Source organism: Polypterus senegalus, chromosome 3 (genome assembly GCF_016835505.1).
Source record: "Polypterus senegalus isolate Bchr_013 chromosome 3, ASM1683550v1, whole genome shotgun sequence".
In the NCBI taxonomy this organism is placed as follows: Eukaryota; Metazoa; Chordata; class Cladistia; order Polypteriformes; family Polypteridae; genus Polypterus; species Polypterus senegalus.
Genome location: NC_053156.1, coordinates 87,541,676 through 87,568,689, shown reverse-complemented (window position 1 = coordinate 87,568,689; position 27,014 = coordinate 87,541,676). Strand labels below are relative to the sequence as shown.

Here is a 27,014-nt window from a genome sequence, read left to right as displayed (position 1 = left end):
AAATCTTTTTAAATGGTCTGAATGGCTAAAGATGAGTAGCAAGGCATGTTTTCAAAGATGATTCTAAAGAGAGCAGAAAATAAATGTAATTAAAATAATTAAGGATTACTGTATATTATAAGTTTACAGACTGTACTCCAAGTTTATTATGCCAGTTGAATATTGCAGCCATACTTTGATTATACTTCATATACAAAACAATTAGAGTGCTAAAGTAATTGAGAAAAGAGGTAAAAAAGGCAAGGTAAAGTTTTTCCTCCATTTCATAATAAATGATTGGGGGAGGCTTTGGAATTACTGCATAGGTAAGAGAACAGTGTACCAGCAGGCAAATTAAGGCAACTGTCAAGAATAATTAAAATGCACCTCACAGATGAGGGTGGAAGCACTTGTGGATCTAAGATATAACAATTTGAAGTAAAAGACAAATATCTTAGAGTTGACTGGTTTGATTAAATGAGGATGACATATTTTATTTACCTTTTCTTGGGTAATTATGGCAAGAGAATTACATTTGAGATTTTAAGGGCAAGTGCTAACAAGATTTTCATGCTGGCGACTATGGTTGCTATGTCTTTTGTCACTTTTATTTACTTTGCTTCTTTATGAAGCTTTTCAGATGTTCTAGCTGTGTTTATCTGTCTTTATTGAACATCTCACTTCATGTCAAAACTTTTAACTTAACTATTCCAAAACACAAATTCCTCTACTTTAATCTTTTCTACAACCAATTTATTATGAGGATTAGGAACTTTGTCAAGAAATAGAATCCATCTTAAGATCATTTTTATTTCACAGAAAGAAGTTCTCCATCCACATGTTTTGATAAACCCCTAAATTCACAGTTCCCTCAATAATGACAAGAAATCAAGGTCAATCAACAGAAAAAGTGCTGGAAAGTTGGTGAAAAGGGTATTGTGATTTCAGGGTTTTTCCAAATGCATCTTTTCTATAGTGAATATAGACCACTTTTATTCTCACTTATGCAGAGAGAATTATTTCTGATTGACTTATTATGAAAAGTCTCCACAGTTATTAAGAGTTTGTTAATATGGTGTTAAACATATGATCTTCAAACAAACTGTGACTTTACTGCAGTAAGATGCATGTATAATTTTTTAGCTTCTTAGAACAGTGGTTCCCCAACCTGTTTCATGCCAAGGCCACCCTAAGAAACTTACCTTAGGCTGAGGACAACCTACCTATCACCATCCAAAAAATTAGATATCCCACATGTCTATAATAAACTATTATACAGACCTACTACCCATTAAGTGCATGCAACTATATAAAACAAGGAATATTTACTACAGAAAAAATAGACTGCTCATAATAAATAAATTAATTAAACTCACTCAAGGCCGCGAGACTTTTGGGCTTGGATGTTCTTGCACAGTTTGTCCACTCTGAGTTGTAGCTGTCTTAGGCAATCTCAAATCATTTTCCACATTTACAAGTACTGTGTTTTTGGTTTTCAGTATTTTCAATGCAATAAAACCTGCTTCACACAGGTATGTTGTTGCAAATGATAAGAGGCATTGGATAGCATTTTCACTCAACACTGGGTATTCGTTTCTGAGATTGCGCCAAAATTCTGATAGAGGATTTGCATTTTCAAACTTCCATCATGGCTAGTTCAATTAATTCCACTTGTGACCTGAAATCAAGACAATCCTCTTTGATTCTGGATGTAAATGAATTTTCTGATCCAGCATAACTAATGATTGTCCAGGTCTGAGAAATAGTCGCTAAAATATTCCTTCAGATGTGACAATAATATAGGTAGGACTATGTCTGCAGGCAAGTTGGATGTTCCTAGCTCCTGGTGAAGGAGCGGGAACATTAGTTTCCTTTATTTAGATTTTTCTCCCAAAGTCCGATTTTTTTGTATAAATGCACAAACTTTTACCTTGCAAATTAAGCATACTATGATCACAGCCCTGCATGTTCTGATTCAAGCTATTTAAAATTTGAAATAAGTCGGCCAATAACGCAAGCTTCAGAACCCACAACTGGTTGTCAAAACAGCTGGAAAATTGGGAGTTCCCAGATGAGAGGAATTCACGTACAGTAGCTCTTTGTGGAGATCAAACACTTGTCGTAAAACTGCCCTGCAAGACAACCACCACACCTCAGACTGCAGCAGAAGGCTTTCAAAACTGGTGCCCATGTCATTATGCAGTTTAGCAAACGGCCTTTGTTTAAGGGGACATGCTTTGATACTATTTACAGCTTTAACAATGTCTTGAACACTTGTTGCAATTCATCCTCCAATCTTTTAGTGAAAAGTACTTCTCTGTGAAATCTGTATTATTATCTGCATATTCATCTGGCAGAATTTTTCTGGATGCTCTTCCTGACATAACCCTCCCCATTTATCCGGGCTTGGGATCGGCACAAAACAGCTCAATAGTTTGTGCATTCCCTGTGGCTGGATTATATCCTATGCAGGAGACTCAGTTTGAAGGAGATTGAAGACTGCAAAATGGTGGCAAGGGAAAGTGTAGTTAGGCAGCATAGGATGGTGGTCTGTAGGATAACACTGGAGATCAGGAGGAGGAGATTGAGAGCAGAGCCAATGATTAAATGGTAGAAGTTGAAAAATGAAGACTGTAAGGTGGAGTTCAGGGAGGAGGTAATACAGACACTGGATAGCAAAGAAGAGTTACCAGATAGCTGGGCAACTTTAGCAGAAGTGGTAAGTGAAACTGCTAGAAGGGTGCTTGGTGCAGCATTTGGACCTGAGGAGTGGAGAAGATGTGTACTGGTACTGATTTTTAAGAATAAGGGGGATGTGCAGGACTGTAGTAACTACAGGGGGATAACATTGATGAGCCACAACATGAAGTTATGGGAAAGAGCAGTGGAAGCTAGGTTAAGAAGTGAGGTGATGATTAGTGAGTAGCAGTATGGTTTCATGCCAAGAAAGAGCACCACAGATGCGATGCTTGCTCTGAGGGTGTTGATGGAGAAGTATAGAAGGCCAGAAGGAGTTGCACTGAGTCTTTGTGGACTTGGAGAAAGCATAGGAGTGGGTGCCTAGAGAGGAGTTGTGGCATTCTATGAGGAAGTCAATAATGGTAGAGATGTATGTAAGAGTGGTACAGGATATGAATGAGGAAAGTGTGACATTGGTAAGGACTGTGGTAGGAGTGACAGATGCATTTAAGGTGGAGGTGGGATTACATAAGGGATTGTCTCCGAGCCCTTTCTTATTTACAATGGCAATGGACAGGTTGACAGACAAGATTAGACAGAAGTCCCCTTAGACAATGATGTTTGCAATTAAAACTGTAATCTGTAACAAAAATAGGGAAGGTCTACAAGACTGCAGTGGGACCAGCTATGTTATATGGGTTGGAGACAGTGGCAAGAAATGAAAAGACAAGAAATAGAGCTGGAGGTAACAGAATTAAAAATGTTAAAATTTATATTGGGTGTGACGAAGATGAATAGAATTAGAAATTAGTATATTTGATGGTCAGTTCAGGCTGGAGAGTTTCAAGACAAAGCCAGAGAGGAAAGATTGTGTTGGTTTGGACAAGTGCAAAGGAGAGATGCTGGGTATATTGGGAGAAGGATGTTAAGGACAGAGCTTCCAGAGAAGAGGAGAACAGGAAGACCTATGTGTTGAGAGAGGACATTCAGGTGGTGGGTGTGACAGAGCAATGTGCAGAGGACAGGAAAATCTGGAAACAGATGATCTGCCGTGGTGACCCCTAACAGGAGAAGCTGAAAGATGAAGAAGAAGCTTCTCCATGAAGCATGCAGTGTGTATCCATAGCATCTGGAGCTCTGGCCTTTATTAATGTGATGACTCCACTACATTTAATAATAACAATAATACATTTTATTTATATATAGTACGCTTCTCATGATGAAGGCACTTATTTAAACAGCAGGGTATATCTAACATTGGGTACAAAAATTTCTGCATATAACTCTAAAAAGTTACTGTAAATACAGGAAATAGAAAACGCTAAATAGAATAACAAAAAATTAACCAGTGTATAATACTAAATTCAAAACTAAAAGCCCAGCGAATAACATCATTTTTGATATCACAAACACACAAATTATTCTGAGCATATGGACGGAGCGGTAAACTGAAAGAAGTGGCAGAAAGTTAGGTTAAGTTAAAAGCCTTCCTGAACAGTTGAGATTTAAGTTGTTTTTTAAAGGAATTAATTAAGTCAGCTTATCTAAATAGTTTACGGAAAGTCTGGGTGCTACACAGCTGAAGGCCCTGTCACCCAGAGAGTGCAGATTAGTGTGGCGCATAACAAGACTGCCACAATCAGAGGACCTTACTGGGTGAAAAGGAGCATAGCAGTCAAGAAAGTCACTGATGTAGCCAAGTGCGAAGCCATTTAAAGCTTTGTAGGTTAATAATAGAATTTTATATTCAATTCTGTAAGACACAGGAAGCCAGTCAAGGCAAAGCAGGATGGGTGCTATGTGCTCGCTGCTGCTGGTTTGTGTAAGGATTCTTGCAGCAGAGTTGTGAATCTGATGGAACTGTGATATCGATTAGATAAGATGTGATAAGATTAGAAGGGACTCCTGCCAGTAGGGAGTTACAATAATCAATGCATTGTGATAACAAACGCCCACGCAATAAGAACGGTCAATTAAATTTGCCTGAATGAAAGCATCCAAAATTTGAAAAATGTCCTCTGAATTTCTTTGCAGAATAAAAGCTCCTCAACAAACGTTTCATCTCCAACAATTCTGACATAGACAATAAGCAGTGCTGCGTTAGCTACCTCTGTGCTTTCATCCAAAAGCAACGCAAACTAAAGGCTGTTTTATAACCATTCCTGTAACTAGTCCATAACATCCTCAGCCATGTCAGATATCCATCTACATACAGTGTTTCCTGGCAAAGGGACAGTGTCAGTTTTACTGGCAGCTTCCTCACCAAGCAATTCCCAAACTATGTCTTTGGTCACTGGTAATATCAGATGTGTGAGCTTTCTTTGCATGGGCAATGCAATACAATGCCAAAAAAGATGCCTTCATTGCCCCATCTGAAACCATTGCTTGCTGTGTGACAATGCTTGCTTATTTCACAAGCAGTGCTGCTTTCCTTTGGAAAAAGTCGACATGTTTCCCAAAATCAGCTTGATGTTTTTGTTCTAGATGTCTTTTCAATATAGATGGATTTAGACATTCGTTTGACAGAATTTCCTGACAAAGAACATCTTTGGGATAATCAAGTCCAACCTTTTTTATAGCCAGCACAAATCCAACCTTTATGTATGAAGCTTCACACTTTCTAAATTTTTATTTTGCTTTGCAATATGACTCATTTGATGAATTTAAAGCAGAACAACAAGATGGATCTTCTTTGGAATGTTTTCTGTTTAAAAAACAGCCCATCGTTACATATGTTTTACCATTCAATGCACTATGTCTAGTTTACTGTGAACTGCTTTAATGGCACAATGCAATGTGTGTACATCTACGGTAGCCTTCGAGTAGCATTCAAAAAACATGTTTATTAATAAGTATAATTGGCAAGACCTCTAACAAAGTGACAATGATATTATTAAAATAAACATGAACTAACAAAATGCTTTATTATTTTTTTAAAGTATAACATTATATGATTTTTTTTTTCTACCATTTTGCCGCAGGACCCTTGATATATCCCAGGAGCATTAGACTCCTGGTTGGGAACCACTACCTTAGCATGTTATTTTATCAGCCATATTGAACTGTGTATTAAAGTCTGTTAAACTTTTCGTCTAATGTTCAGTAATGAAAATATGCTTGAATAATTAACTTGAATTTGATATTCTCCAGCTATACTTGCAGGTTCAGGGTTGACATGTCTAGAGACTAGGAAGATGTTGATGATGGACAGCATGATATGGTCAAAGCAGTTAATGTGCTGCACAGGTGACAGTAAGTAAGGCCCGTATAAAATTTAAATTACTGTTTAACAACCAAACCACTGACACGAAAACAAAGCCAATTCAAACAGTGTCTCATGCTAAATTCCTCTCCTTTAGTAGTTCTGCCAACAAAAAAACTTTAATTAAAAAATCCATAATTAATCCTAATTTCTCAAATGTAAGTAAACAATACAGGGAAAACATTTTTTTGTAAATGAAGCAATTCCAAAGAACATGTCAAAGACAGGTGTACAATTGTGGAGCAGCAACTAGCACTTTTTGCTTCATGGATACAGTGTCCTGGGGTTAAATCCCATGGCCAGTCATTGTCTGTGTGACATCTGAATAGAAAATGATATACACCAAAAATACATGGTAAGACAGGAAAGATTAGGTATAGTACCAATACTAGCTAAACACACTCCAGCATTTTCACTACTGAGTAGTCTGTTGCAAAATAAAGGTGAAACTGCATGCTCGCCATTTAATAATTGGCAAAACCTGTTTGAACAAAGTTAAAATTTCAATAGTTATCTCACAGTGATGTGGCAAACTGTGCATTCTCATGACAGGATTTATTGTATTCAGCTTGGGTGTATCTTTAGGGTGTACACATACTACCCAGCAATTATTGCAGAAGTCATGACTTACCTTTTTTTTTTTAGATATCTCAGTTTTCAATAACATCAATTTTCCTTCTGTCAAGTAAGACATCCAATAAGTAACACCCAACAAATACTAATTATTTCTTTCTAATAACTTTCAGTAACTTACAAACAAACACTAATGTAAATACTGTGTTTATAAACTGAATGTATTCTTTCACAAATACTATTTATATTTTTAGACTTACTTCTGTGTTTAGAAATTAACAGAAATCCTAATGATGTAAAGACTGTGACACTATCACTAATTTGCTTGTACGGATAAAAACCTTTCTTTGTTAATTCCACTAACTACTGTTTAATGTGTTCATTGATCACAATTGTTTTGGGTAATGCACAGCACAAATTCCATGACACAGAAAATTCCATCCAGCTACATACAAGGGCAGCATTTCAGCAGCCCTTACTGCAACTGGCAAGTAGAAGGAATATTCTATTAAAATATATATTTTGCTCAGACACCCAAGGCATACTCCTTTCCTCCAATCAATCAGATTTTATGTATAATGAAAATATCTATGTTAGGTTCAAGCTTAGAATTTACTTTATATTCAAATAAAGCAAACAAAATGTGGTACAAAAATGTGTAAAGGTTGAAATTATGACATTTGAATGATTGCAAATTATCAAAATGCATTTTGGATATTTGTAAAATGCCAACATTTATCAATTTTCAAGCCAGCTAAATTGAATCCAAGGTTACAGGGAAATCAAACTTATACTGGCACAAGCTGAAAAAAAACCCAACACAGGCAGGACCCACACCCTCACACCAGGGTCAGTTTAAAATTATGCCAAGAACATGATATAAATGAAAATGCTACAATAGGTATTCAATGTCTGTTATGCCAAATACAAAAGTATGTTCTGAACACTGAACAACATGAAATAGATGTGAATCTGCAATAAAAAATAAACAAATCAGAAAGAATAATAAATAATTAGAAATGTAAAAAAAACAGACATAAGCTAAATTTAAACAGATAAACCACAAAACCTTATTGGTGCCTCACAAGCAGAAATTGACTGAAGTTAAAATAATGTAGATGACATGAAGGCAGTTTAAATCACTAAAGTTCAATGTTGAAATGAAACTCACTTGTTAAATAACCTTTCAGTGATCTCTTTAAAAAAAAAAATCTATGATGGTCAGCTTTTTAAAGAAATATGTAATACCAAGAACTATGAAAAGCACTACATGAAATCAGCAATAATTATTACTATTCCAGTTATTTTCACAGCAATGTCTTCTCGCCCTTATGTTGTACTCTTATTATTAAGTACCTTTCACAAATAATTTTTTCACATAGCACTTATCAAAAATATTATTATTGCGTTCATAAATCCATCTTAATAAAAGGCTAAGAAGTACCAGTGTGTATGTCTGTCGGTCCAGATGCTATATTTCTGTCAATCCAAAAGCTGGTGCATCACAAACATTTTTAGTAATAAAAAGCATTGCATTTGTCATTCCAATACATGGCAAATCACAAACATTAACACTGTTGTTCTGAGTCCTGTATCAAATGACACATAACAGAGACACATGCATTGCATGGTGCACTACAAATGTTAACACTGAGGTCTATGTCAATTACTTAGATTTCAACCCATCTTAGACTGGTAGTACAGCTAGTACTTTACATATCTTATCATAAAAAGATTACAAGTAAAAACAGGCACATTGAAAACCTTTTAGTCCAACTCTGCCAGATATGTTAAAATTATCTGAATGTGGTTTGGTGTTTGATTCCATATAAGTAGGTTTTAATTTTTTCCCCCTTTCTATTAAGAGGCATTCATCACGAGGAGCCCAAAAGGGTCATCTCCAAAACAGTACCTACGAAGTAGTAATAGTGGACTTTATTGTTAGTGGATTTTACTGATAGTGGACGTTATTACATGCACGGAAACTACGGTTTGCTCCAGAGACACAAAGACTAATATGGTATGTCACATTCCTGGTGTACAGGAGGGATACCTCTCTGGACTGGTGGATGAACTCTTACACATAGCCTGATATGGATTCAGTTGTCATTAACAATATTAAAAGAAAAAAAAAACATGTGGGTAAAGGTAGGCTGCCAGTTCTGCAGGACAAATTTAAATAGGTTGAATCATGACAGGAAAAATAAGAAAAAATAGTGGAAGTGCTGAACAGGAGTTTAGAAGTGCACCACATACATGAGACAAGATGGAAAGGTAAAAGTGTCAAAAAACAGCAAGTGAAATTTCAGAAACATCAGGCATGAAAAGCAAGTGGGAAACAACGAAGAATGTCTGGTTGAAGAAAATGGAAGAAGTCTGCAGTTGGACAAAGGGGACACTGAAGACTAAGTGAGCCTTCTGCAAGTGAGCTGCAGAATTAAGTAAACACAAATATGTTCCAGAATGCAAAGCAGATGAACAGACATCATGATTGACATTAATGGGATTAAACATACCTGAAATAGGTACGTTTAGAAGTTGCCAAACGAGGAGAAAGGGACAACAATTTTTGTTGACAGAAATGTAATTTTTCAAAGGAGGATGTCACAAAAGAGCTGAAGAAGATGAGAATAGGCAAAGCAGCAGGCTAAAACTGAAATAAAGCTAGAAATGTTAAACATAGTGTAATGTCCTGGAGTTAAATGATTAACAGATCTGTACAATGTAATATTGTGTTAGGATGGGATTCCCAAATACAGGACAAAAAGTGTGTTAATTCCAGTATACAAAGAAAAGGGAGATCCATTGAGTGTTGGTCATATCCAGCAATCAAGCTTTTGGAGCATGCAATGAAGGTGGAAGGGTGCTAGATAAAAAAGAAATCAAGTGATCACATGAAAATGGCAGTTTGGTTTCATAACTACAGTGTTTGCTGTTGAGTTAATGCGGGAAAAGTCTCAGATGAAGCAAAAGAAACTCCACCAGACAGATGTTGATATTCAGAAGGCATTTAACATGGTGCCATGAGAGGCAACTTTGAGTTAGGCGTAGATGAACAGTTAGTGCTTATAGTAATGCTTATGTATGAGGAAGCACAAACAGAGGCCAGGACAGCAGTTCGGGAAAGTGAAAGGGACTAGAGAAGTGCATCAATGATTGCTACTGGAGATCTTGTAAGGTTAAAGATCTGATACGGAGGACAAAAAATGAAGCTGAGTTTAAGGAGAGGACACTGAAATGGTAAACTAGCACTAGCTTGGAAGTGTAAACCCTAAATGTAAATTTAGAAAAGATAGATAGATAGATAGATAGATAGATAGATAGATAGATAGATAGATAGATAGATAGATAGATAGATAGATAGATAGATAGATACTTAATTAATCCCAAGGGGAAATTCACAAAGGTGATGGCTGAATGTGAAGGGGTGATGTGAAAGAGGTAGGAACATAGCCATATTATGTGTGTAGTAGGAATGCTGAAAGGAACTTAACACGTTGGTTGTCAAAAGTGGGTGCATACATTTTTGAAGAGTAATCTGTAATCACCAATTACCTACTTTTTTAAAATAATGTGAAAAACGTGCATAATATTAATATAGTCAGTGTACATTTAGATATCGACTATGAATTTGTTTCGGAGAAAGCAGCAAATATTCGATACCTATATGAACTGCTGACTGTAGACGGAGGTTCAGGCACTGCAAAGATAGACAGGGTGGGATGCATATGGAAGATAGTAAGTGAGCTGTAAACCCTTTCCGATTTCTAAAGAAACATCTGTGGAATTGAAAGTTAAAGTTTATGAAAGCTGTGAGGGATAGTACGCTATATGGGAGTGAGACATGGCTGATAAAGATAAGTTGACAGGAAGTTGTGAAGATGATAGGGGGTTTGGGTATGTGGAATAAAAAGCAGATAATGATGCAGTGAAGAGGTGAATCAAGATGGAGGTGGAGGGAATAAGGTACTGTACAGAGAAAAACATGAAACCAGGGTTGAAGAAGACATGGTTGGAGATTACAGATGAACAAATGGATTATATGTTATAAACCCACATAAAGGAAAATAATTAACATGATTAGCAAAGATGAATATTTCACTTAAGGAACAAAGGAAGGTTGAACACTTTCTTGAGATTCACGAAAGGAAATCTAGAATTTAACAAAATAAACTTTATGAAGTCAAGTCTAGTTCTTCCACTGCTAGACCATATTGCCTTTTATTAATTTCTTCAAATACAGTAGAGCTGTGAGTATTGCAATGGACGTAAAATTATTCAACATGATTTGGACATTTCCAGAGTAATATGCATCTACAAGTGCCTTGCTGAAACTTGACTAACTTGTAAACAGATCAACCAATTATGATGAAATCTCCTACTGTTATAACAATCCAGAAAATACAGTTGTAGAAACTTACTTTCCGTTTGGAAAAATCAAGTTTATGGAAAGGCACAGATGATTTTTAACAAAATAGATTTACAAAAAAGCACAGTGTATTTTTAATATATTGAGTATATGCTGAAATTTCATACAAGTATAGAGCATCGCAGTGGTGAAAGTGATGACACTACTGCCTCACAGCTCCAAGAACTTGGCTTTCATTACCAACATATTCACTTTATATGGCTTCTTTGATCATTCTTCCTGTGTCTCTGCAAGGTTTCTTTGAATTCAATTTTCATTTGCACCTCACAAAGAATAATTCTAAACTCTAACCTGGACAACTGTTGGTATTTGCAAAAGTGATTTTTCCAAAGGCCTGTTGTCCCAAGTAGTTCATGCCTTGCACCTTTTGTTGTGAGGTCAGTGACTAGACTCTAGTTTGGCTGCTGCCTTTAGTTATCTTAATAGGAAGTTTGCATGTTCTCTATATGATCTTATACATGTGTACTGATGCATTATGCTCATATTTTTACATAGAAACATTCCATAGTTTCAAATGTCACATAACTCTTTAAATCTCTGTATAAATGTACCACTGACATTCTAAAAGACTTGCTCCAGATACCAAGATAGCCTACTAGCCACTATTTAACTGGAAAATTTCAATGACCTACCCTAGGCCCAACAGCAAATCCTCTATCAAAGCCATTTCCTTAGATTGGCAGGAAATTCTAAAATGGCCTGTGATGCTTGTTCTGGGGTGATTCCATACATTATCACCATAGTAGTTCTCTGCAACCCTCGCCAGGTAAAAGAAAAGTATATTGATGGATGGATGCATATTTATATAAAAAATATTTTAATAATAATCATAATAATAATGCCCAAAAGATTAATAATCTTTTAGTTAGTTATGAAAAGGTACAGTCAAATGAACAATTTAAAGAAAAATGCCAACAGAGAACCACATCAGTCAAACCACACACATGATGTTTACTTGCAATTTAAAAACATCTTCTGACTGTTCATTTTAACACTATAATTTAACTTTTCTTACATTCATGGACACATTCTTGTAGGGAGCAAATTACAAACAAAGCACATTACAGAGCAATCAGCGGTACTGTAAATTACATTAAAAAATTCGATATACACATTTATAACCAAATAGGGACTGTAGAATTAATATGTTTCATTCATCTGAAAAGCAAGACTCTGACGAACAGAAACAGTTTGATATCCATTTTAAAAGGTAATAAACAACAAGCAGGGTTAGAGTTCACATCTAAAGGATAAACAAAGAGTCCTGTGACCGAAACTAAAATGGGACTTTTTTATCCCAATAAATCATTACCATATACGAAAAAAGGAAAAGGGGATTAACTCATACCATCCTGACCTTTGAAATCTAATTACGAGTTTTGATTTCTACCCGATGCTTGACCGTGACACAATTCAGTCTTATTGTTTTCTGCCAACAAAAAATTAGAAACGCTTGTAAAACGAATACAAATAAGAACGGTCACAGCACGAAAAATCCGTAGCTTTGTGTAAGCAACAAGACAATGCTGTAACCACCCAAACTGGAAGAAAAGAATCATTCACTATACGCAACTGTCCTCCGTTGTATGGCATTACATTCTTAGGCAAGCGGATCGAGGAGCTGCAATCCGAGAATAAATTGGAGCTGAAAGGCTTCTTACCGAATGCCGGTTTGTTGCCACCAAACACCGAGACAGGATGTTTCTTGATACAGACTCCTGGGTTCCTAACACACGGAGGAAAATAAAAACGCAAAGGTGTGCTATCTCCAGCAGTAAAGTCAACTGGGTGACGATTACACCATAAAATCTCCAATTCCAATAAACCGTTCGCTGCCTTACTGATGACAGCATTCCCTTCTTCGTTGGAAGCAATCTCTGACAAATGACAGCTCCCAACATCCACTGCGCCATGCACGGTGTACACCCTCCGAGTTAAACACTATCCCGCTGCTATAGTGGTTCCCATCGCTATATTTCGGAAGAGGGTGTCATGTTTCACCTTATGGCACATTGGTTAACACCCCTGTTATAAGCTTTACGGGTCTGCTTTCAACTAAAATTCTTTTCTCGTGTGTTTCTCTGTTTACAGTTCATGTTAATTCTTTTGACTCCAAAGTATCCAGGTCGAAGAGTGACTGGGCCCTGCGGTGAGCCGTTAGGATTTTTTTCCTTTGCGCCATGGAAGGGATGTTCTAATCCTGGTCGGTTATAGATAGTTTATTTTGTAGTTAAACAGGCTATTAGTTTAAAATTGCGGCGAGACGGGGTTAACGCTGTTTGGTGCTGGGGCCAACGCCTGTATGGATTAACATTTCTCACCGTGTCTTCATGATTTGTCGGTGTGTAGAGTTCCTTTCATAGTCAAGATACGATCTGGTTTGTTGATTCAGTTAACTGGAAATTGATCTCGTAGGAAATAAATGTGGGAATGTGCGAGTGTGCCCAGCAGTAGACAGCGAGACCGTTTTTATGCCCAATGCTGGTGGCATAGGAAGTAGGGTTGCCACCTGTCCTTTAAAATACGGAATCGTCCCGTATTTGAAAATGAAATTGCGCTTGGCACCCAAGGGATGTGGCCCCCGCTGCAGTATGCGTCCCTTATTTTTTTGTATTAAAAGTGGTAACCCTAATAGGAACGGAGAACATCCTGAACTGGAAATGTAGGTTTGGAAATTATTCGATTCCCTGGACTAACAACAATGACAGAATGACCAAGATTTCACGATTTTGTTTTAGTACAATTTTGCGAACTTTTCTTCTGGAATGCCGGGTTGATTTAAACCATTTCTTGGTAATGATTTTACAAGGGAACAGTAGCTAACTTAATTAGTTTCTACCCTTTGGCATTTTGACTTCCCAGAAATTTTCGTGTTTGGTTAACGGGACTGTTGATGTGTTGGTGTGAATATTGTTCTTCGATGGACTTGCACCCTGTCCAGGGGTAATTGATTCTGCCTTGCAGCTAATGCTGCTGAGATAGGCTTCAGCACATCACAAACGTTTACTTAATTGTGAGTTGTTACTTAAAATTCGTGGATGGATGGATTTGAGTGAGGGGGGAAAAAAGATTTTTTTGACTAAATTACAATATAGACCACCAAATCGAAGACAGATGATTCGGTGCAGAATAACTGGCTGAGTACTTAAGAATAAGTCTGCTTGGTTTTGGAAATAACAGGTTTTCTTGGCTCCCTGGAACACCCCCCTACCATTTGTGGGATAGAAGCCACTGAAAGTATGGGAGGATCTAGCCCAGAAGAAGACCAACTACAGCCTGCATGAGCCAAACTATGCCCTGCCCACTAGGCTGTCCTCCTCTTAGTCTGTTTGAAGGTGGAACCAAAGGACACACACCAGGCTCAAATAACAGTAACTAACTAAATAGCACTGCTTGACTCAAGCCGCCGCTGTTGTGTGGTTTAGTTATGTAATACAATGTCAGGAGATTAAGTCCATGCGGGACAATATTGCCCTTCAATCTAGTTTCACAAACAAAATAAATAACATAATAAACTATATTATTACTAGTGTTAAGCAGAAGCATAGTAGAAATAAAACCAGATGTCACTTCCAGAAAAAAGCATACACACATATTATAAATAATGGAATACAAAAATAGAAGAAGAAAAACGTCTCTAGGATAAGGGTGAAGTTCAGTACCATTATGTGTTTTTTGAAGAGAGGAATTTTTTTGGAATAATACCTTTGCTGTGACTGCTTCTGGAAAACACCAAATTCAGCAGTTTGTGAAAAAAAATGGCATGCTATTTGATTTTTGAGTAATGCCCCAAAACCAATGATTGCGGATCACATGGAAAGAAGTCTTGGTAGTGGCAATTTAATGCAGCAATTATCACAATACACAGGCTAAGGTCTGTTTCCATGTTCAGATTATGGTACAGTGAACCTTGCGTTGTTGCCAGTGGAGGCCATTTCCAGCACATCCTTTAAAATAGTTAGTGACGTCCTCTAATAATAATAAATAACTCTTTGAGAGTAATATTTATTATGCTTTCATTTCTAAAAAGACACTTAATAACATTGACACTAAAACCAGGCTACTTTTTTGTAGCCACTCTCTATTTACATTAAGGGGGATTCAGAAATCTGTTAGAAACAACTGTAGGTTATTCCAGGAACTCACAATGTTCAAACATCTTAATAATGGAAGAAAGTAGAATATAATTTAAATACTATCTTATACTGGATTATACTGTCAGTCTACTTGTTTGTAGTACCAATTGTTTTCTTGGGTTCAACTTCAAATTCGCTTCCCTTTCATATACCGATGACAAGACACATCATTTTTTGAAGTAGCATTGCTAACCACTGCACCACTGGGCTACTGCTCCATGTTTGTGCAAATGATGATGTTAAAAAACACTTAGAAAGGGGAAAACATACAACATCTTTAATTAGGATGATTTTGATTAATTTATCATTCTTCAGAAAATAAGTATCTGACATGTCAAAAAAATAAACATGCTGCTTCAGGAATTACTATACTGCTTGATGGGTCTGATCATCTAACCACCACTCATAAACCTGCTATTGGTGGCAGTAGCTTTCCAGTATCTATATAAAGAATGAATTAATAGCATGAGCAAAATTGTAGCACTTTGGCAAAACGGAACATAAAAAATGAAACATGCGTTTCAGATACAAAGAGAAGAAATCGTTTATACAACAAAGAATTAAACAGGTGAAGTACTGTATATTCTCCGTGTGCAAAGTGTATTGCTTGTGGGTGAGCCTGTGTAACTATATGTAAACAGAAGACTGACACCGCGAAAGAAAATTAAACTTTTCGGCCAATTATTTAAGTTTTCAGACATCGAGTAGTATGTCCCAACTTGCGCACAGAACACACACCTAAACTCATCGAACAACGCTAACGTAAAATTATGCCGGAAGTTACCGCACATGGAAAAGATGATTAGAGAATTGGGTTGATTGACACGCTACTTTGATATACCATTGGTGAATAAAAATGATTGGCGGATGATCCTCCCACAGCCCAATGGCATCAAGGCGGCAGGCAGCTGCGTTTGAAATATCTCAACGCCGCACTGGTTGAAGGGACCTGCCCAGTAGAGATATTATCGGAAGTGACGTAATAAATAAACCTTCAAAGTAGTTGAGAGCGGGCCGGGTGGGCTGACTGGGATTTGGTATAAGTAAGTAAACTTGTTTTGTTTTTGGGTTTTCTGCTTTATTTGTTTTACAGTGCTAGTATTACTAGAATTGTGTGCGTAACACATAGTAGGCTCAAAGCACTTGCGTTGTATACACAAAGTTATATTAATGACTACGCTTTTTATTAAAGTTGTGTGTTTTAATTAGTAAAATTAAGATCACAATTGGCGTTCAGTTGTCATGGAATTACGGGATATCTAACTTACTGCTGTGTACGTCATGTTTTAGAAAATTTGGATATCTGTTGTAATGCTCGCTTTCTTACAATCTAAATAGTGTAATTGCAGTAACCGTGCTTAATGAAAGTCATAACTAAGTAGGTCTTTTTAATTAATGTCGACCGGGGATGATCAGTCCTGCGGTGAACTAATACTGAGCGTTCCCATCGTAATAGATTTCTTGATCTGTGGTTGTTTTGCAAATCCTAAATCGGAAACTTGGTCTTTAGTCTTGAAGAACCATGGTGACTGCAGCCAGTCTTTTAAATTGATCTTAATTCCTACCCTGAGCTCAGTCTTAACTGGCTTGCTTGCCTGGGGGCAGATACAGATTTAATTACATTTAGCAAAACTCCATCTTTGAAGTAAAAGATATAATAGCCTCAACAGTGGCGAATTTATTTTAAGACTGCTGGTTTAATGCTAAACTAATATTAGTTTTTGCCAAGTTGGCCTTTGAAAAAAGTAGTTCGCAATGAGAAAGTAGAGCCATAATTATTAATTACATCTTGTATAGCTATCAAAATAAAAAAAAAAGCTAATTTAAACCTTCATTGGTTATGTGTAATGAGAAGCCAGAAGGAGATGTGTGTGGTTAGATTACACCTGATAAGACCATTAACCAGGAAAAGAGAGTACATGTTAGTCATACTTTGTTTTTCCTTTATCTGCGTTATCTTGTCATTGCACCTGTGGATATGTTTAACCAAACCCAAGATAGGTACCTTTTAAAAATCTTTCGTTTTGAATAATGAATACAGTTACTACGTGTATCCTTTATTTTAATGGTGTTATTTCATTATTTGTCCGCATGCATGATAATGTTAAAGCAAATGTTCTTTTAAAAACTCCTGTGATCATTTTGCAAGTACTGTACTGGCAAAGAATTTAGTCTTTGTTTACCTTGCATAGTCGGAGTAGTCAGAGAGGTTTCCAGGATGTTAAAACGGTACACATCTTCTTCATGGATAATTTGATGACACCAGTCAGTATGTGAGAGTAGAGCTAAGCTGTTGCCCAAGAGAAAAAGTATATGTTGGCTAACTAAAGATCGCTAAAATGACAGTTTTTTATCACAATAAGTCCGCTAAGCCCAAATCATTTTTTAAAGTGGCCACAGATGCACCATGAATTCTATGGTATCAGGGGTCTTAAAACCAGACTGCTTCACTCCATCGTGTTGTGAGGAAAGCAAGTGCTCTCCGTTGCCTCTTATTATGTTTTAAGTTAAGTAAACTAGTAGTGGATCTGAGTGTTGTAAAATGGCACGCAGTCCTTCTATACAGAGTATGTACAGAGTAAACAGTATTGCAGAAAATACCTGTTGTGTGGTAGTAAAAGCAGCTCCAATGCAGCTGGCCATACAAAAGTACACAGCTCTTTCATTGTTCATTAAACTATGAGATGCACTTTCTGATAAACTCATCCAGTTTTTGCCTGTGAGGCTAGTTATCTTTTACTTCTAAGATGAAGTTTTAAAGTTTTGAATATGTACACTGCATTTCTTTTTCAATCTAAAATTATATTAATAGTGCACCTGGCACACTACTTTGGCAAATCTAGTTCAAGTTTGTTATATGTACATAGTCCAATTAAATTACATGCGTGTCTCCTCAGAAAAATGACAATAATGCAATACTAACAAAGATGGGTACACTTGTCTAACCACGTCTTCAGTGGAACACACAACTTGAATTTCAAATGTCAGTTAAGTGTCTACCACGTTTGACTTTAAATTTTTATTAATACAGTAGTGTGTTAAGTGAAATAGTTGATTTGTAGCAAAGCTGAATACTTGTTTAAAAAAATAAACCGAAGTGCATTTTATAATTTAAAGTGGGAAGTCATCTGTGCAAATGATTGTATGCATTTGCTATAAATTTATTTTCAAGGCTTTGAATTTTTTTTTCTTTTGTCCAAATAAAAAGGACATACATGCACAAGAGAAGTCCAGGGAAAATTAAACGAAAGAAAAGGATCTGGGTTTTTTTTTTTTAACTTCTTTAAATGGAGGAAGAAAATTATGAATGGAACAGTTTGGCTGAATGCAAATTGTTGCTTTAAAATTTATGGGTAAATTTTGCACAAATGATTGGAAAAAAGTTGTGTATTTAAAAGTAGTACTTTGGAAACCTTATGTTGTTACTCTAAGTTGCCTGTTGGTGACAGTGAGCAACATTTCATGTAAAATTGTCCTTCTTGTGCAAGTGTCTTAAAGCTGGAGAAATTTCTTTTTAGACTTGAAATACTGAAACACAATTAACAATAACTGAAAATATATATGTTGGAATAAACTTTATAACTTTCATATTTCCCTTTTATTAAATATATTCTACAACAAATTGTAATTTGCCTTATTTGTAAATTAATGAGGAACTAGTATAAAGACAACCAATTAGATGGAGAGAGAATCTACTGGTAGCAAGTTGTCATTGTGAAGGCATATTTTTAGCATGTTTTAGCATATCGTGAAGCCATCTTTTGTTACTCGTCTAAATGTGATATATGTGTTGCAGTGGTGTTGTGGGGAGTGTGTGTTCTGTTACATTCTAATACAATGTGGCATATGGCAGTATAATTGTAGGGGGGGGGAGGCAAAGAATGAATAGTGGTTGGTCTTGTTTAAAACGGAAAGACTTATAGGACACACTGCTTGGCCTTGATTGACATACTCTCTCTCTTTTTTTTTTTTGTTTTTTTTTGTTTTAAAGAAATATGAGTGCAGCTATAATGAAATGCTGGCATGTGTATTGAATCGTATATACACACTCGCACGTGTTATGTTGCTGCCCAGATGTGAATTGCTATCTTCCTCTCTTCCAGTCAACTACACAATAATCGCATAAAAGATATCACTTATCACTCTTTTTTTTTTTTCCCCATACAATTAATAAAATAAAACACACTAATCTGAAAACTATTGGTGTTCCACTTATTTCAGTTAGCTAAAAACATATATAAACTCCCCCGAAATTGCTTTGCAATGTTTTTACATACTTGGAATATTAAGGTATAACACCAGCATTGATGTGAAGAAAGGATGGCACATTATGGATGGAGTGAGCTGTGTGTAAATAACATAGTGACAGTTCATTTGCAGTTCTTCCAGAGACACTGCAGACCCGCCACTGTTTACAAATGCAAGAATGAACAGTGGGCTTTCTTGTGAGCATGGCATGACATGAATGAGGAGCCTTTTAGGATAAAATCTGATTTGATTACAGCTATATTGAAATGCTGGCACATGTACTGAGTAGCAGGCATACTAGTCATGAGACAATACATTTATCCCGTGATACAATTCAATTGTGATTCAAGCTTCACAATATAATATTTTCACAATATGAGGCCTTCATATAGGAAATGTACAGTATGTTTAGTGTTGTTAGATGTTCATAAATCAAGAGTGCAAAATGAAATCATTGCGCAAATACACAAGTTTTAACGTAGCTGTTGGTAAGCATTTTCTTTTGTATTAAAATAATCAAATATTGTAAAATACACTGGCATGGAAAGACTGAGGAACACACCAAAGTTAAGCCCATGGATTGGTGAGTTTATTGAACACTGAAAAATCTTTCACTGAGAAATATCACCATCTGCTTTTTTGGGCAAGGGAAATGTCTCGTTTAAAAACACCAATTGACAGCCACAGCTGCTATTGCGCTAATTATTATGCTTTGTTACCCATCAAGCATCCATAATCAACTTCCACTGTTGAGCACCGTCTCTCTCCGCAATCCACTGAAGACCACTTATCTTCTGTGGTGGCTTCTGTTCATTCTACACTTGGAGACTCTGTTTGTCTTTCTGAACATTCCCTAGCTTTTAAAGTGTATTCCATATAATCCATCTTCAGGGTTATTCACTACTGTAGTGTTAAGAAGAACATTTGCCTGGCAGTATCATAAGATGGTATACATGTTGATTAGATCGTGCCAGTATGAATTTTGCTGTACTCGGTACATGTGACAGTAATGACTCTGTAAAACTATAATAGGTTAGCATCCAAATATAAATTTTACTTTTAAAATTGAGTTTGTCACAATCCTCCGCAACAATGGCTGATCTTTTATTTCCATCTTTAATGCCGTATTGACCTGTTAATTATAGGTCCTAAATGGATCCATATAGCACTTTTAAGGAGAATGTCCACACTCTAAATAAACCTGTGAATTTTTTTTTTTTTTTTTTTTGCTGTAACAATATCCCATGCTTTTGAAACATTCACTTACCAGGTACAGACATAGCAGGTCCAGCTGTATTATTTAACTGGAAAAGCAAGCATTTGAAATTTGCTCTCTCTCCACTTTGCTAGATGTCTAATTCTGAAAGTAATGCAAGATACACTGGTGTATTTTTTTCTGAATTCAGTAAAACTTTTATCTCTGTCTTAAGTATTCGTTCTTCCATCTGCATGTTTGCTCCTTGCTGCTCCCAATAGCGTTTTAAGTATATGTTGATGAGTTAGTTCTTTGCTGGTCCTAATAAAGTTCAAATTAGAAAGCAAGCCTGTGTGTGCAGAGGTACATTTATGAAATGATGTAGCAATTCGCCATACTCCCTATGGATGTACATGAAACACTTACCCTGCAGTTGAGCCCACTTTTGTGTACGGGGATATGTTTGGTGTAACATGACAGTTTTCACCTTCACATCATTATATATGTTGCGAATGATGGTTCTTCCAAAGTGTAGTCGGTTTATGTTATACCATAGTTATAGTTTTTCAGTCCGAGTTTTACATTCCCTGAATTTGGTTTAACATGTTTTCATGTGATGAGGCACAGAGAGAGAGGGCAGTGAAGCTTAAAAAAAAAAAAAAAAACATGGTTATTGTGTAATAGTGGACTTAGAGCAAGAAACGGCATCAGACCTCGCTGATCCCCCCCCATTTGGTTCCAGATGGAAATGTAGTGATGATGCCTTTATCAAAGTGGCTTGAAACCAGCCTTAGCAGCTTGACTCATGGAACGCAAGCCAGCCCAGTGAGGTATACCGGCAGTATTCTTAACAAAACTGAGTCTAACCTCCCTGTAATATTTTGTAAGACTGATGTAATGCATAGAACAGGACCATTTATGTCATATTATGGACAATGTTCCAGGCAACACACTCCATTAGAACAGTTGTTTGCTGCTGAGTTGACAGATTTTGAAAGGTGAGCAGGGGCAGGTAATATTAGAGCCACCTCAGAGCACCTGAAGCACAACCTCGTCACAGGGATCCAGATATGCTTGCAAGAGCTGGCCTTCGATCATTAAAACAAAAGCAGTTAGGGATAGGATGATTCTCAGCAGTAACATTTCCTATGTGCTTGACTACAGAGGGTCTGAAAGCCAAATCAGATTATTTATGATGGAAAGAGAGACTTGGGAGTCTTATTGTGCTTTTTGAAATTCAAGCATACAATTTCAATTGCAATAGGTTTTGCCATGTGAATAAGTTACATGAGTGCCTGAGGGAATGGCTATCAGATGTGTGTTCTTTGCCAGAACATGTTTGAAAAAAATACGATTTACTTTCCTCTTTGGCCAGAAAAAACTCCTAATCACAGCTTGTAGGAAGCATGGAGAAATGTATTAGTATTAGGAAATGATAGTGGAATTTGCTGACTAAGTGTGTCAACTCATTGCACTTGCTTTTCCAGATGTTGAATTAGAATTAGAGCTGGCAGCTGATTCTTTCCTCAAGGATCTTCACAATCAAAAAGTGGCCTACAAACTTGTGAATCAAGAGCCAGCTTCTTTGGAATGAAGCGCAAAGTTTAGCTGAGTCATATGAATACAATTTTGGAGCTACACTGGGCTGTGAAATTGATCCTACAGGGAAGACCTGATAGAGTTCTTGTGCTGACCAAGACTCTAACTTGGTAGAAGTTGAGGCGAGTTTTAGTGTTTGAAGGATGGAGATCTCTATTTCTGATACCGAAGGCCAGTTCCGAATGCCGTTGGTGGGGGGAAAGGTGGATAAAGCTTCATGTGATGCTGGGCCACATTCCTTCTCCCTCCTATATAGAATTGACACTGAGTACTAGGAACTACCAGGGAAAAGTGCTTTTTGAAGTTTACAAAGATAGGGAAATCCATTGGACAGTTTCATCTGGAAGTTGACGTATGGTTCAGTACCCGAGCTTGCCCAGAGAAAATAAGATCCAGTGTTACTGTTGTGAAGATGGTTACTTTCATAGACACTGTTCAAGGTCCCCTAGTTCCACTCCAGCTACACCATGAACCAAACTGCTCTTGCAGGCTTAGTGTCACAAGGAATATTCTTCAGTGAGGATAAGGGAGACTTATAATCAAAAATTCTGCATGTAGGTAAAGCTGGGAGCAGAGGACCTGGGGCCTCATGCGTAACGCCATACGTAGAATTCACACTATAACATGGCATAAGCATAAAAGCGGAAATGCATACATCTGTGTGAATGCCCACTTCCATGTTCTTCCGCTCTGTAAATCCAGGTCAGTGTGAAAAGTAACGCACACGCCTGCTGACCCGCCCCAACTCCTCCCAGAATTGCGACTCTTTGAATATGCAAATCAGTATAAATAGCCCTTAAGCTCCACCTTCTGTGAAAAGACAATGGCAAAAGCACAGGGGAAAATTAGAATTTCAGCGAATACCAAGTGGAGGCAAGGAAAAACATACTATTTGTTGGTTTAAAAAGTGGTATAAACAACAAAAAGAAGTTAATCGAGTGACACAGAATGTGGGAGAAACTCAAAAGCTCAAGTTTACAAAGTCACACAGTGCCCAAAATAAAAAAAAAGATGACAGATATCAAAGTTGCCGTGAAATGGCAAGTCGTAGTCCACCGTCTGAGTGTCATATGAAAGCTTATTAGGGTACAGAGAAAAAAAAAAATAGGCACACAGAGGGGAAAAAAGCCCGAAATGTCAACTTTAATCTTGAAATTTCCACTTTAATCAAGTAGTTTGTCATTAAAGTAGAACATCATAAACTTCACCTTAAAATCGTTTAATTTACTAGTTTCTCAAATCCCATTGTAACTAAAATGGCATGTTAAATGCTTTGTTTTATATTTGATCTTTGTGCTTTGTGTGGAAATCGCTACGTGCTTCCAGGCTTTCTCTTCCTCCGACAGGGCACAGAATCTGTTACATTTATAATATCACAGTTCTCTGAATAATTGATATCACGTATACATCTCAGTATTTTATTTTCATGATGATAGGAGTTAAAGCATGTTATTAAACATGGGAATACGGTGGCGCAGTGATTGTTCCTGCCTCACGCAAGCTGCTTGCTTTGCCATGCACGACCTTCGATGAAATAATTTTTTGCAGCAGTACTGTCTCTTTCAAAGTACTAACGTTCCAATTCCTGTCCTTCCTTTTCTTTCTCCAAATACCCAATTGCCACACAATCAGCTCTAATAGATGTTAAGCCATCTGTAAGCTTAGAACACTGATTCTTCAAAACTTTTCTGGAACATTGAAATATCTTAGTAGTACATGTTTAATTATTCTATCCATCTATCCTTCCAGTGTCGCGCCAGCCACAGCAAGAATACAGCGTGAGGCAGTACAATCCGTGAACGGAGCGTTAGCAATGAGACACAGTGTCTTCGCATGTTAACAATATAGATTATTTAAATAAAGTTAGTTTTATCTGTATAATAAACATATTTTGCCGCATTTCATCTTAAAAATATCGTCATCATATGTAAATACACGCTTTTATAAAGTAGCTCAGGTTGTGCAATATTACAACTATCGCAAGTTTACAGTGAGGTAATTGTACTTATAAGTACAAAGCGTTCTACAAGGAGCACTTGATGGACTGATTGAGTGTGTTTATAGTTCTTGGGATGAAATTGTTTCTGAACCGTGAGGAAAGGCTTTGAAGCGCTTGCTGTATGAGAGCAGTTCAATAGGCAGCATGGCTGAGGCAGCGTATGCTTGATGCTGTATCCTGATAATTCTCTTTCCAATCAGCTGCTGAGCTTTGATTCCCCACTCAGATACAGTGATATAAATACTCTAAGTGGTGCAGTGAGAGTAATATGGAAAAAGATGGTCCGCTGTGGCAACCCCTAACGGGAGCAGCTGAAAGAAGAAAAAAAAGGTACAGTGACAGTAACAACGCTAAAGCAGCTATAGTATTTGGAATACTTTGGCTATTTTGTGAACAATTATATTGTTACAGGTTAATTACAATCAGATGCCTTAAACTAATAAACAATATGCAGTTGGCTTCAGTGTATATGATAAAGCCACGTCAGGGATGTGGATCTAAAAAAGAAAGGGGAACCACACAGGAACAGTAGCACTGCTTTGACACTGGGTGCTGCCAGTCTGCAAAACCGAGCGCAGAACTTGCATACCCCATGGTATGAGCTACCATTGAAATGTGCGTGGCTTTACGCCTAGTTTAGGTTTTATACATCGCGATCGGATCGTGGAAACGTTCGTATGTAACATTTTTGTGCGTACACACCGTTTATACATGAGGCCCCTGGTGTTTTTATAATTCTTTAGGGAGTTGAGGTACAAACTGTGGTTGATAATGAGGCTGAGTGTATAGCAATGTCAGAGGAAACCTGTAAGCTCCTTCCAGGTAAAGTGTGCTCTGAAATCAAAAAGGTTTGCTTATAATGCAGAATCTGAAAAGATGACCGATATAGGAGATATTTTTGTGAATATTTCTATTGGAAACAAGACTGCACTGGGAAATATGCATTGCTCCCATTCATGATTCACTTTTTCTAGGTATGATTTCATGAAAGGTGCTGCACTTCATTATTCATACCTCAGGAAAAATTGTCATTGGTTCAGATCCTATACCATTATATATAATGGGAGAAACTGAACATGATTATCCAGTTTCTAGGGTGATACTGGAAATACTACCATATCCCCAGAGCCTGAATGTGTGGTTTGGGGCTCTGTAACTGATCTCAAGTTTGGAGCTTCCACAGTACTAGAACCTGTGGACTGATTGGATGTCTTTTTGAAGTATATTTGTGGAAATTAAGAAGCAGTACACTGTCAGTGACTCGTTTTATATCAGGGACAGCAGCTGCAAGAAATTGCTATTGGTCCAAGGGATTATGATATGCTAACACCCTCCTGAGAGAGCAACCACAGAGCACGCTGCCCCTTTTTTTTTTTTTTTCTTTTTTTTCCCCCTATGTGGATGCAGCAATGCTCCGAATCTCTCTCTCTCTCTCTCTCTCTCTCTCTCTCTCTCTCTCTCTCTCTCTCTCTCTCTCTCTCTCTCTCTCTCTAAACTATTCCGAAGCAATGTTTGCACTGATTTGTGTTTTTTGTATCTCCCATCCTCGTACATCGTTATCATAAGAGCATCCCTTATCTACGATGGAGCGTTTGATGAGAAGAAAATATAAAGCTGGTTTTAAATGAAATGTTGAAATAGCGGAAGAAATTGGTAACTGTGCTGCTACAACAAAATTTAATGCATCTGAGAAACTGATACAAGATTTGAGGCAAGAAGATAAAAAAAAAAAAAAAAAAATTAAGTGTTGCATTTTTGAACGGGTGTGTAAGTTGAGGTCTGATTTTATGATTTATTTTTTGGGATTTCAGGACCCAACTTGTATGTGAGTATACACAGTAAATACAATCCAATTCTTCCTGATAATGAAACATTTAACTCTGTGGGTTGTTTGAACAAAGTGCATTTCTACAATTGTTACTTTTGTTTTTTTCTATGAGCATCTTCCAAATGTGTGCTGGATAAGAACAGATAAGTATTTCTCACATCTTTGCTTTGTTCTTTGCAAAGATTTGATTGAAATTGATATTATTATGAACACACGGATGCAAAAGAAATCGAGTTGGCTTATGTTTTGGCTTGGTTTACATTTACATTGCTTTTGTAGTTGGTTAAAGATAAAAAAGCATTCTGAATGTTTTAAAAAAAAAAGTACATCAGCAAAATATTTACATTTTATTAGCCGCAGTAATTGGTTACTGATTTTAAAGTTGCTTGAATGAAAACTTTTACCCCACCCAAGATCTTTTTGAACACCCCTGTACTAAATAACATCAGAGTTGTTCCTGTTTGGCTCCTCTTCACTTGTTAGTACCTCTCTCTTTTTCTCTAACTTGACACTTCTTCAGACTAAGTTCCTGTTTAGTCCCACCATTTCTTGATCATTAGACAGGACTCTTAAGTTTATCTTCACATTAACATGGAGAGCCCATATGTGGCCATTGTAATACTTTAGTTCCATGTGTCCAGTGACGTGTGCCACTTCTCCTGCATCACTGCTGTCAGGCCATCTTCTGTTTTCACTGTTTTTGTTGCTGAAGGGTTATTATAAATGTCTGAATTAAATCCAAATCTATTAACATTGGATTCGAATTTTAGTAATTTTTTTTTTTTAATTATACATTTTAGCAAAATGTTTTTTAACACAAGTTTCAGTGACAAGTGATTGTTCACTGTAAGAGGTCTAATGTATCTTTGACTTTAGGAAATTGGTCCATTAGGTACAACTAACTTACTGTATATGAAACATTTTATATTGATGAAATCATTACTTTTTTTTTTTTTTTTTTAATAAAAACGAAGGAAACTAAGCCTATACACTTTTTAATGTCTGTTTTTTTTTTTTTTCTCCTGCTGTTAGGGAGTCTAAGGTTGCTTTAAATTTTCTTATATAATACGCTACTTTGGCTGTTCGT

General features: G+C 36.8%; 2 protein-coding genes across 8 annotated transcripts in view; one reads left to right on the top strand and one right to left on the bottom strand.

Moving 5' to 3' along the window:
- The window catches only part of dop1a (DOP1 leucine zipper like protein A), a 117,913-nt gene extending 105,083 nt beyond the window's left edge, over nt 1-12,830 (bottom strand). For 5 of the 6 annotated variants that reach the window (XM_039747569.1, XM_039747570.1, XM_039747574.1 and 2 more), the window contains exon 1: nt 12,584-12,830. The gene's annotated coding sequence lies outside the window, so the exon portion shown is untranslated. The remainder of the gene's footprint in view (nt 1-12,583) is intronic. The other variant, XM_039747572.1, reaches the window with a different exon arrangement.
- A 173-nt stretch (nt 12,831-13,003) lies between these two features.
- katna1 (katanin p60 (ATPase containing) subunit A 1) overlaps nt 13,004-27,014 on the top strand; it is a 35,939-nt gene continuing 21,928 nt past the window's right edge. Inside the window, exon 1 of one of the 2 annotated variants that reach the window (XM_039747577.1) lies at nt 13,004-13,071. The gene's annotated coding sequence lies outside the window, so the exon portion shown is untranslated. Of the gene's footprint in view, nt 13,072-15,960; nt 16,102-27,014 lie in introns of those variants that run through there. The other variant, XM_039747576.1, reaches the window with a different exon arrangement.